This window comes from Diceros bicornis, unplaced genomic scaffold (genome assembly GCF_020826845.1).
Source record: "Diceros bicornis minor isolate mBicDic1 unplaced genomic scaffold, mDicBic1.mat.cur scaffold_241_ctg1, whole genome shotgun sequence".
Taxonomy (NCBI): Eukaryota; Metazoa; Chordata; class Mammalia; order Perissodactyla; family Rhinocerotidae; genus Diceros; species Diceros bicornis.
Window position 1 is genome coordinate 244,961 of NW_026691121.1, and position 11,706 is coordinate 256,666.

Genomic DNA, 11,706 nt, shown 5'->3' on the forward strand with positions numbered 1-11,706 from the left:
CTTTCCCAGCGGGTGAGAACACCCACTGTACCCACACAACTTCCAGCATATGGGGGGATCAGAAACACAGCTCATGCTTCCCCCACAGCAGTAGCAGGTGGAATCTGCGACCTGATACTACCACAAATACGCAGGCAAAAGATTAGTTCATCAAACACCATAAGAAACTACAGTAACAATTCAGAGCAGAAGGAAATGACAAATCTCCAGAAACCAACCTTGAAGTCAGAGAAATTTACAATCTAAATGACAGAGAATTCAAAATAACTGTCATAAAGAAACTCACCAAGTTACAAGGATGTTCAGACAGTTCAATGAACTCAGGAATAAAATTAATGAGGAAAAGGAATACTTCATCAAAGAGACTGAAACTATTAAAAAAAAAACAAGCAGAAGTTCTGGATATAAAGAACATAATTAATGAGCTAAAAAAGAATCTAGAATCCTTAAAAAATAGAGCTGATATCATGGTTGAAAGAATAAGTGATTTAGAGGATAGAAATACAGAAATGCTTCCAGTGGACGAGGAGGAAGGACTCAGATTTTTAGAAAATGAAGGAATTCTTGGAGAAATATATGACTCAATTATAAAAGCAACATAAGAATTATACGGCTGGGTAGACGTATGTAATTATTAAAGACACATCCAAGCTATTTTTCACCAGCACTCGATGAGAGTTTCAGTGAATTGACATCTTCAACAACACTTGCTATAGTCAGTCTTTTTAATTTTAGCCATTCTCAAGTGTGGTGGAATCTCATGATGACTGTCACTTTCATTTACCCAAGGACTCATGTTGTGAAGGAGAAGGTAAGCCACACACAGACTGGGAGAAAACATCTGCAAAACATATCCCTAGAAAAGGACGTGTATTTATAATATATAAAGAGCTCTTACAACCCAATAGTAAGAAGACAAGCAACACGTCATGGCTTACCAGGAGACAGCAGACCAGGCCTGTGATGAGCACCAGGATTCCTGTCAAGCAGATCAGGATGAGGGCCCAGACGGGGTGGTCTGGGGAGACAAGTGCTGGGGTGAGCCACCTCCTGTCATCACCCCAGGGCTCCTGCTGACCCCACTGTGCCTCAACCGTCCTTGACAAGGGTTGGCCAACTTTCCTCATCATCCAAGACCCTGTGCGCATGGTTCTCTTCAATGAGGCACAGCATCAAGATACTCGCCCCCTACCATGGGCTGGGGCTTCCTGCAGGTTTACCAGGCTTCTCAGTCAAGGTGTCATCTCTGTTGGCAGAATATTCTGGAAGTGAATGAAATGGAGAATGCATGTGAGTGTGTTTCACTCTTTTTAATAAAACTTTTTGCACATAGAAAAATAAAGGAAACAGTCTCATAAACATACATCATCTAATTTAACCATGTATATTCCATCCAATTAAAACAATATTTCATCAATGTATAAATTATTAACACTTGCCACCCTTGATTCATCCCATGTTTTCAATGAAATATTAAAGTCAAGTAGACATCATCATGTTTCACCCCATTTTAGTTTCCATCTCTAAAAAGTGAGCACACTTTGCTACAAAATCCAAGACCATTATCACAGAACAAAAGTTTAATAAATTAAACCAAATTCATACCTCTGGGCACAGAGGCCTGAATTTGGGCTGGACTTTCTTATGACGGCCGGGGGGAGAATGGGTCATCACAGTTGGCAAGCCTATGGGATCTCTCTAAATTTGTAAATTCCCACTCAAAAGTGTTCTTCCATGCCTAGAAACACATTCATCCCCTTCTCCCTTATCTATTTGCTTAATATTCATTTTCTAGGATTAACCTACAATGTAATATCCTACAGGAAGTCTTCTCTGATTTGCACCTGCAAGTATGAGTTTGTTCACATCAAATAATTGATAATTTTCAATTCTCTATTCTTGTTATTGCCAGCTACAACGTAAACTCCAGGAGGGTAGGACACGCAGCACCCAATGGGCATGGGAGGAGGGGTGCAGGTCCCCCTACTTGTACCTCTAGCCAGACAACCTCTTAGAGGTGTGCTGTCTGATATGGAGCAGCAACAAGTCTCTTTTTGAATTAAAATTAATTTTAGTTAAGAGGAGTGACGTCAGCATCATGGCGGAGTGAGCTTTCCCGTGAATTCTTCCCCCACAAGATACAACAAAAGTAATAGCCACAGACCAACAACGGAATCCCAGACAGTGAAAACCTAGAGTGGAGGGATCCACACTGCCGCACATCTGAGAGCGGAACGTGCTGGGCCCCCGGAGGAAGTGGGGAGAGGTAAGGAGAACTCCGCTCCCTCCCCATCAGATCAGCGATCCCGGTCTGCGCGGCTCCCAGAGAGGGGGGAGGGGCGGCCCTCGGCGGGAAACTGTAGCTCTTCGGGCTCTCTCAGCCAGTGGGAAACTCCCGCACAGAGGGCTCAGAGGAGCCACAGGGCTACCATCAACATCTGAGCACCCCAGAGAGCGGATAAAGAGGGGCAAATGAGAAGCCTCCCACGTCAGGGACCCAGAGGGCAAAAGAGAGAGCTCCCCACTCCCCGCAACCCGGAGTCTGCAGCTCGACCAGACCTAGCGATCCGAGGCAGACCTGAACAAACTGGACTGGACCCGTGGATCGCAGTGGGGAAAAAAACAAAACAAAACAAAACTGCGGATCGCAGCAGAAAAACTGGGGCAGAGCGCAGGGGGCTTAGACTACACAGCCCTTTACCACCAGACAGTGGTGGCAGGTGGAAATTGCAACCAGAGACTTCCAGGATGAGGAAAATCAAAACCAACACAGGAACCACAATGCAAAAATATGTGAAATCACCAGACCAGAAACAAAATGACAAGCACCCAGAAATCAACCCCGAAGACACAGAAATCCATAAACTAAATGACAGAGATTTCAAAATAGCTATCATAAAAACACTCAACGAAATACGAGACAACACAGACAAACAATTAAATGAGATTAGGAGTTTCTTCACAAAAGAGATTGAAATCATAAAGAAAAACCAATCAGTGCTGATGGAGATGAAGAACACAATGGAGGAGATAAAGGAGAATCTGGAGTCTTTAAAGAACAGAGCTGACAATATGGAGGAAAGAATTAGGACTTTAGAGGATAGGAATACAGATATACTCCAGATGGAAGAAGAGAGAGAACTAAGACTAAAAAGAAATGAAGAAAGACTCCGAGAAATATCGGACTCTATTAGAAAATGTAACATAAGAATTATAGGTATTCCTGAGGGAGAGGAGAGGGAAAGAGGAACAGAGAGCCTATTCAAGGAAATAATAGCTGAAAATTTCCCAAATCTGGGGAAGGAGCAGGAAACCCCAGTAAGCGAAGCCAACAGGACGCCTATATATATTAACAGACAAAGGCCTTCACCACGACACCTAGTGGTAAAGGCTAGCCAGGGTCAACGACAAAGAAACAATATTAAGGGCAGCTAGACAAAAACAAAAAATAACGTACAAAGGAACTCCCAGCAGGCTCTCAGCGGATTTCTCAACAGAAACTTTTCAGGCTAGAAGAGACTGGAATGATATATTCAAAATACTAAAAGACAAAAACTTTCAGCCAAGAATACTCTATCCAGCAAAAATATCCTTCAAATATGATGGAGAAATAGTAACTCTCCCAGATAAACAAAAGCTAAGGGAGTTCATGGCCACGAGACCCCCCACTACAAGAAATACTCAAGAAGGCCCTCAGGCCTGAAAAAAAGAAGAGAAAGGGAACACAAAGCTTGGAGTAAGGAGAAAAGTAGGTAGACAAAATCAGAGAAATAGTAGATCTTTACCGGAATAGGTTAGCAACCACTTAAATACTAAACTCAAAGATCAAAGGAAGAAATTCACCAAAAATAAATTTAACCTCATCACTGTAAACACACAGCCACAACACAAGATAGAATAAGGTATAACAAGAGCAACTTAGAAGGGGAAGAGGAAAGTGACTGAATTGACTTAGTATAAGGAAATAGGAGGCTATCAGATAATGGACTAGCTCATACACAAGATTTTTTGCCCAAACCTCAAGGTAACCACTAAACAAATAATCAAATTAAAACCACATATGATAAACAAAGAGAAAACTAGAAGAATCATAAGACAGAACAACCAAACTGAATTGGCAGTCCAAAACAAATGGGACAAGAAACAAAGGAAATGCAAAAGAACCAGAAAATAAGTGACAAAACAGCAACATTCAGCCCTCATATTTCAATAATTACCCTAAATGTAAATGGATTGAACTCTCCAATCAAAAGATACAGAGTGGCAGGATGGATTAAAAAGCAAGACCCAACAATATGCTGCCTTCAGGAAACACATCTTAGCACTAAAGACAAGCACAGGCTCAGAGTGAAAGGATGGAAGACAATACTCCAAGCTAATGGCAAACAAAAGAAAGCAGGTGTTGCCATACTCATATCAGACAAAGTAGACTTCAAGATAAAACAGGTTAAGAAAGACAAAGAAGGGAAATATATAATGATAAAAGGGACACTCCATCAAGAAGACATATCACTTATAAATATATATGCATCCAACATAGGAGCACCAATGTACATAAAACAACTATTAACAAACCTAAAAGGAGAAATCAACAACAACACAATAATAGTAGGGGATCTTAACACCCCACTTACAGCAATGGATAGATCATCCAGACAAAAAGTTAATAAAGAAATAGTAGACTTAAACGAAAAACTGGACGAGATGGACCTAGTAGACATATACAGAGCACTCCACCAAAAAACAGCTGACTACACATTCTTCTCAAGTGCGCATGGAACATTCTCTAGGATAGACCATATGTTGGGAAACAAAGCAAGCCTCAATAAATTTAAGAAGATTGAAATCATAACAAGCATCTTTTCAGACCATAAGGCTATGAAACTGGAAATGAACCAGGAAAAAAAAACTGGGAAAGTGACAAAAATGTGGAGATTAAACAACATGCTACTGAACAACCAATGGATCATTGATAAAATTAAAGGAGAAATCAAAAACTATCTGGAAACAAACGAAAATGATAACATGCCATATCAAACCATATGGGATGCAGCAAAAGCGGTCCTGAGAGGGAAACTCATAGCGATACAAGCCCACCTTAACAAACAAGAAAAAGCCCTAATAGGCAACCTTAAATTACACCTAACAGAACTAGAAAAAGAAGAACAAACAAAGCCCAAAGCCAGCAGAAGGAGAGAAATAATAAAAATCAGAGCAGAAATAAATGATATTGAGACCAAAAAAACAGTAGAAAGGATTAATGAAACAAAGAGTTGGTTCTTCGAGAAGATAAACAAAATAGACAAACCCTTAGCCAGGCTTACTAAGAAAAAAAGAGAAAAGGCTCAAGTAAATAAAATTAGAAATGAAAGAGGAGAAATTACAACGGATACCATGGAAATACAGAGGATTATAAGAGAATACTATGAGAAATTATATGCCAACAAATTGGACAATCTAGAAGAAATGGATAAATTCTTAGACTTATACAACCTCCCAAAATTGAACCAAGAAGAAATGGAGAATCTGAATAGACCAATAACAAGTAAAGAGATTGAAATAGTAATCAAAAACCTCCCAAAAAATAAAAGTCCAGGACCAGATGGCTTCTCCAGTGAATTTTACCAAACATTCAAAGAAGATTTAATACCCATCCTTCTCAAACTATTCCAAAAAATAGAGGAAGATGGAACACTTCCTGAATCATTCTATGAGGCCAACATCACCCTGATACCAAAACCAGACAAAGACAATACAAAGAAAGAAAATTACAGGCCAATATCGCTGATGAACATTGATGCAAAAATCCTCAACAAAATATTGGCAAACCGAATACAACAATATATTAAAAAGATCATACACCATGATTAAGTGGGATTTATACCAGAGACGCAGGGATGGTTCAACATCCGCAAATCAATCAACGTGATACATCACATCAACAAAACAAAGAATAAAAACCACATGATCGTCTCAATAGACGCAGAGAAGGCATTTGACAAGATACATCATCCATTTATGATAAAAACTCTCAATAAAATGGGAATAGAATGAAAGTACCTCAACATAATAAAGGCCATATATGACAAACCCACAGCTAACATCATACTCAACGGGGAAAGACTGAAAGCCATTCCTCTGAGAACAGGAACGAGGCAAGGCTGCCCACTCTCACCACTCCTGTTCAACATAGTACTGGAAGTTTTGGCCAGAGCAATTAGGCAAGAAAAAGGAATAAAAGGAATCCAAATAGGTAACGAAGAAGTGAAACTCTCACTATTTGCAGATGACATGATTGTATATATAGAAAACCCTAAAGAATCTGTTGGAAAACTGTTAGAAACAATCAACAACTACAGCAAAGTTGCAGGGTACAAAATCAATCTACAAAAATCAGTTGCATTTCTATATGCTAATAATGAACTAACAGAAAGAGAGCTCAAAAAGATAATACCATTTACAATTGCATCAAAAAGAATAAAATACCTAGGAATAAATCTTACCAAGGAGGTGAAGGACCTATACAATGAGAACTACAAGACATTATTGAGGGAAATCCACGATGACATAAAGAAATGGAAAGATATCCCATGCACGTGGATTGGAAGAATAAACATAGTTAAAATGTCTATATTACCTAAAGCAATCTACAGATTCAATGCAATCCCAATCAGAACCCCAATGACATTCTTCACAGAAATAGAAAAAAGAATACTAAAATTTATATGGGGCAACAAAAGACCCCGAATAGCTAAAGAAATCCTAAAGAAAAAGAACAAACAGGAGGCATCACAATTCCTGACTTCAAAACATACTACAAAGCAATAGTAATCAAAACAGCATGGTACTGGTACAAAAACAGACACACAGATCAATGGAACAGAATTGAAAGCCCAGAAATAAAACCACACATATACGGACAGCTAATTTTCGACAAAGGTGCTAAGAACATGCAATAGAGAAAGGAAAGTCTCTTCAATAAATGGTGTTGGGAAAACTGGACAGCCACATGCAAAAGAATGAAAGTGGACCATGTGCTATCGCCATTCACAAAAATTAACTCAAAATGGATCAAAGACCTGAAGGTGAGACCTGAAACTATAAAACTCATAGAAGAAAATATAGGCAACACACTATTTGACATTCGGTTTAAAGGAATCTTTTCGGATGACATGCCTACCCAGACTAGGGAAACTAAAGAAAAAATAAACAAGTGGGACTTTATCAGATTAAAGAGCTTTTATAAGACAAATGAAACCAGAATCAAGATGAACAAACAACCAACCAGCTGGGAGAGAATATTTGCAAAACATACATCTGACAAGGGGTTGATCTCCATAATATATAAAGAACTCACACAATTGAACAACAAAAAAAAAACAACCCGATCAAAAAATGGGCAGAGGAAATGAACAGACACTTCTCCAAGGAAGATATACAGATGGCCAATAGGCACATGAAAAGATGCTCAACATCACTAATCATCAGGGAAATGCAAATCAAAACAACACTAAGATACCACCTCACGCCTGTTAGAATGGCTATAATCACCAAGACAAAAAACAACAAATGTTGGAGAGGATGTGGAGAAACAGGAACCCTCACACACAGCTGGTGGGAATGCAAATTGGTGCAGCCTCTATGGAAAACGGTATGGAGATTCCTCAAAGAATTAAAAATAGAGATGCCCTATGATCCAGCCATCCCACTACTGGGAATCTATCCAACGCACCTGAAATCAACAATCCAAAGAGGCTTATGCACCCCTATGTTCATTGCAGCATTATTCACCATAGCCAAGAAGTGGAAGCAACATAAGTGTCCCTCGACTGACAATTGGATTAAGAAAATGTGGTATGTATATACAATGGAATACTACTCAGCCATAAAAAAAGACAAAATCGTCCCATTTGCAACAACATGGATGGGCCTGGAGCGTATTATGTTAAGTGAAATAAGCCAGAAAGAGAAAGACAAACACTGTATGATCTCACTCATATGTGGAATATAAACCAACACATGGACAGAGAAAACTGGACTGTGGTTACCCGGGCAGTGGGGGTGGGGGGTGGGCACAAGGGGTGAAGGGAGTCATATATGGGGTGATGGACAAACAAAAATGTACAACCCAAAATTTCACAATATTAGAAACCATTAAAACATCAATAAAAAAATAAAAAAAAATTAATTTTAGTTAAATAAAATAAAAATTCTAACCTCAGTAACATTAAAAATCAGTAACAATAAAGACCAGTCACAATACCATCTTTCAAGCACTCAACAGCCACATGCAGCTATGCACTGGACAGCACAGATATAGAACATTCCACCACTGCAGAAAGTTCTAGTGCATTGGTGCTCATCTAGAGCGGGACTTGGCAAACTATAGCCTGTGGATCAGAAACCACATCCACTCCCAAACCTGTAAGTCTGCTTCACACACAGCTGGAGGCCCTCATTGACCATCGGGCCCAGTGGCTCTCAGTGCAGAGATAAGGAAACAAAAGTCCAGAGAGGGGAGGTGACTAGCTTGAGGTCACAGAGCTGTCTAGGAGAAGGTGAGGGCCTCCCATACTACACTGGTGTCCTTTTCTCTCTCTCAATGGTGGCTAAAGACTGGGGGACTATGCCACATCCTGCAAGCCTGAGAAAGTTCAATGTTCTCTCAGCCCCAGGCCTCCAGAGTCCCCAGAAAGGCCTCACTTCCTTTCCCAATGACCAGGGAGCCTTACCATCCCCAAGGACATTCTTTCCGTCCAGGGTAAAGTTCTGCAGCTGGGTACCCTTCTGGTCAGCCGCAGGAATTCCTCATAGATGGCAACTCTGTCCAGTCTCTGTGCCAAGGCGGCTGGGTACACAGTGAATCCATTGCAGTGTGGTTACCATGGGGGACCAACCTGGAAGGACACAGGGATGAACAAGGGTGTCTGGAATTCTACCCTGATTCTAGATTCCCTGCTTCTGGGTCCTGTCCAAGAGAACTTTCTGCAATAATGTCAACATTTGCCTGCACTACCAAATACACTCATTATTAGCCCCATGTTGTCATCAAGCACTTAAAATGTGGCTAGTGTGTGTGAGTGAGGAACTGAATTTCTCATGTAATTTCATTTCAAGTAATTAATTTATAAATAAATAACCACAGGGAGAACATTTTTGAAACTCTGGAGTAAGGACGCCTGCAAATGCATAAAAACAATGAGAACACTGGTAAAAATGGTCAAAATCAACTTTTCAGAAGTCTAGAAATTAATCAAAGGCTTGTAAGAATCTGAGGAGGGTTTAGTGAAGACACACGGTGGAATCTTGATAAAGGGAGCAAACTTCGTGGCACTATAACTTGCACTATTCCCATCCTGCTCTCACAACATCCTCCATAACTGTGAAAACCGTCAGTCTCAGAACCATGGTGGCTGAGACAACCAGCAGCACAGCAGCCATAATGGGTGTGGAGCTCTGAAAAGACCCCTCCCCACCCAACTGCAACTAGCTGACCTGCCTGGCAGCTCCCCAAAAACGCCCCATGTTCAGGGCTTGTCGTTACTAGACTCAGAGCTTGCCCAGGGAGGAAAGTCTGTCCCCAAGGCACTTGCTAAAAACAATCAGCGCTAATTGTTTTCTATTGTAGCTGCCTGAGGGAGTGATACCAGCTGAGGCAGGCAAGAGGTGAGCCAACAACTTAGAAGAAAAACTGGGGGAATGAGATGTCCACAGGGGGCTTTGAAAATCTCCAGGGTATTTGCGGGCATCTAGAAGGCCACAAGGGCTCAGGCCTGTGGCACGCCCAGGAAAGATTGAGAACATCTTAATCTCTCACCTCTAGTTGAAGAGTTGGGTTAATATCTGACAACTTGATTATGTAATACACCATAGTAATAGAATAACGGCCAATACCACACAATCTCGACCACATATACAGAAAAGAATTTCACAAAATACAGCGCCCTTCATGTCTAAAACAGAAAACACTGAACAAATTAGGAATAGAAAAAACTTTCTCAACCTATAAACAGCATCGATGAAAAACCCATGGATAACACCATATTCAATGGTGAAAGACTGAAAATTTCCCCCTAAGACCAGGGACAAGACATTGATGTCTGCCCTCATCTCGCATGTTAATCACAGGCACCAGAGGCTCTGATAAGGGCAATTAGGCAAGAAAAAGGAATAAAAGAGACCCAGATTGGAAGGGAAGATGTAAAACTATTTGTTTGGCAGATGAGAAGATATTGTATCTAGAAAAACCTAAAAAATACACCCCACACACACACAATATGTGCATCGTATCCCAATAGGTGTATAAAAAATTTTAATTGCCCCATCTGGTTAGTGGCTCCAATATTGGAGAGCACAGGTAGACCACTAATATTTGTTGAACTTTTCCAGAAGAGGAGGAGGAGGAGGATGCTGGAGGTTGGTGGCCCCAAATGTTAATGCTTTTCTCAACCCCCGACAACCTATGGAAGGAGATGGTAGGATTAGCTGACAGGGATGTGGGGCAGAATGGGCACTATGTCAGTGACTTCCAGATCAAGGATGTGTCACGGGAGCTCAGAGACATCAGCCACCAGCTCAACCAATGCTTCCAATCTCCTCAACCTACATCAGGTCGGTGACCAGACAGGAGTGGAATATGTCTCACAGCTGGCTGCCTCTGTAGAGCTTGGTGACCTAGAACAAACGCGAGGGAGAGTGGGTGAGATGGAGGTCTCCTGGAGACGCAGGGGGCCACTGGAGCCAGTGAAAGATCACAGACCTTGGGGCAAGGGAGACCTGACTTCAAATCCTGGCTCTGCCCCTAACTCACTGTGTGACCTTAGGCACAATAATCCCCTTTCTGAGCTTCAGTTTACCCATGTGAGAGATGGGGAAGGCAGCTAGGACATCACCTCTGGACACTGAGAGAACCCAGGCACGCAGGGAAAGTGAAGGGTTGAAACAATCACGTAACAGATGTAAGTCAGACAGAGGAATGACGGTGCCCTCAGGGCAAGGAGCGATGCGAGAGGGGAGACCCCACCTGGTCCTGGGTGTCCCTCAGCAAGACGGTGTACTCCGAGGATGTGGGCTCCGAGTTGCTGAGGTTCCAGCTGATGATGTGCAAATGTAGCTGGTGCTCTCTCTGGATGGATAAACTCTGGGATGCAGAGCCTGGAGCCACCGAGAGGAAGAGCAGACAGGTGGAGACTCTCCGCTCCCAGCACAGAGGCATGGTGGCCCACGGGGTCAGGATGGTAGGTGCAGACGGCGTCCACACTGCTGGCTTCCCCATCCTTTTCAGGCCTGGGGAGAGAGGGATGTGGGGACTCTAGAGAGAGGTCCTGAAACCTCTGGGGTGCAGGCCAGAACAGGAAGGAGGAAATGGGAGGACAGGGGGGAGACAGAGAGGGGTGGTGACAAAAGTGGTCATTAGGGGCAAATGCTCAGGGGAGGGTCTCACCTGAGGGAGACCAGTCTGCAACTCAAGGAGAAGAGGCCCAGGCTGCTCTTCTTGAACAAGGATCCAGCTGGGGAGGAAGGAGGAGGAGGATGAGAGGAGGGACAGGGAGTGGGGGAGGGGCTGGGTGGGATTTAACCCAACAGGAGCTGCTGGAACCAGGGTCTCCCCAGGCTCTGCAGGACCCTCTCAGTGGAGTTGAACATGGCTGAGCAGTTGCTCCTGTCTTATGAATACCGGAGGGTGGAGATGGGGAAGGGGACTGT

The 11,706-nt window shown here is 42.2% G+C and overlaps 1 long non-coding RNA gene across 1 annotated transcript; it reads right to left on the reverse strand.

Moving 5' to 3' along the window:
- Positions 1-990: 990 nt before the first annotated feature.
- Positions 991-11,041, reverse strand: LOC131402736 (uncharacterized). Its single transcript, XR_009218926.1, has 3 exons — positions 11,024-11,041; positions 8,733-8,897; positions 991-1,262 (listed from the first exon to the last, which is right to left on the reverse strand). It is a non-coding gene; the product is annotated as an uncharacterized LOC131402736 (long non-coding RNA).
- Positions 11,042-11,706: the final 665 nt, after the last annotated feature.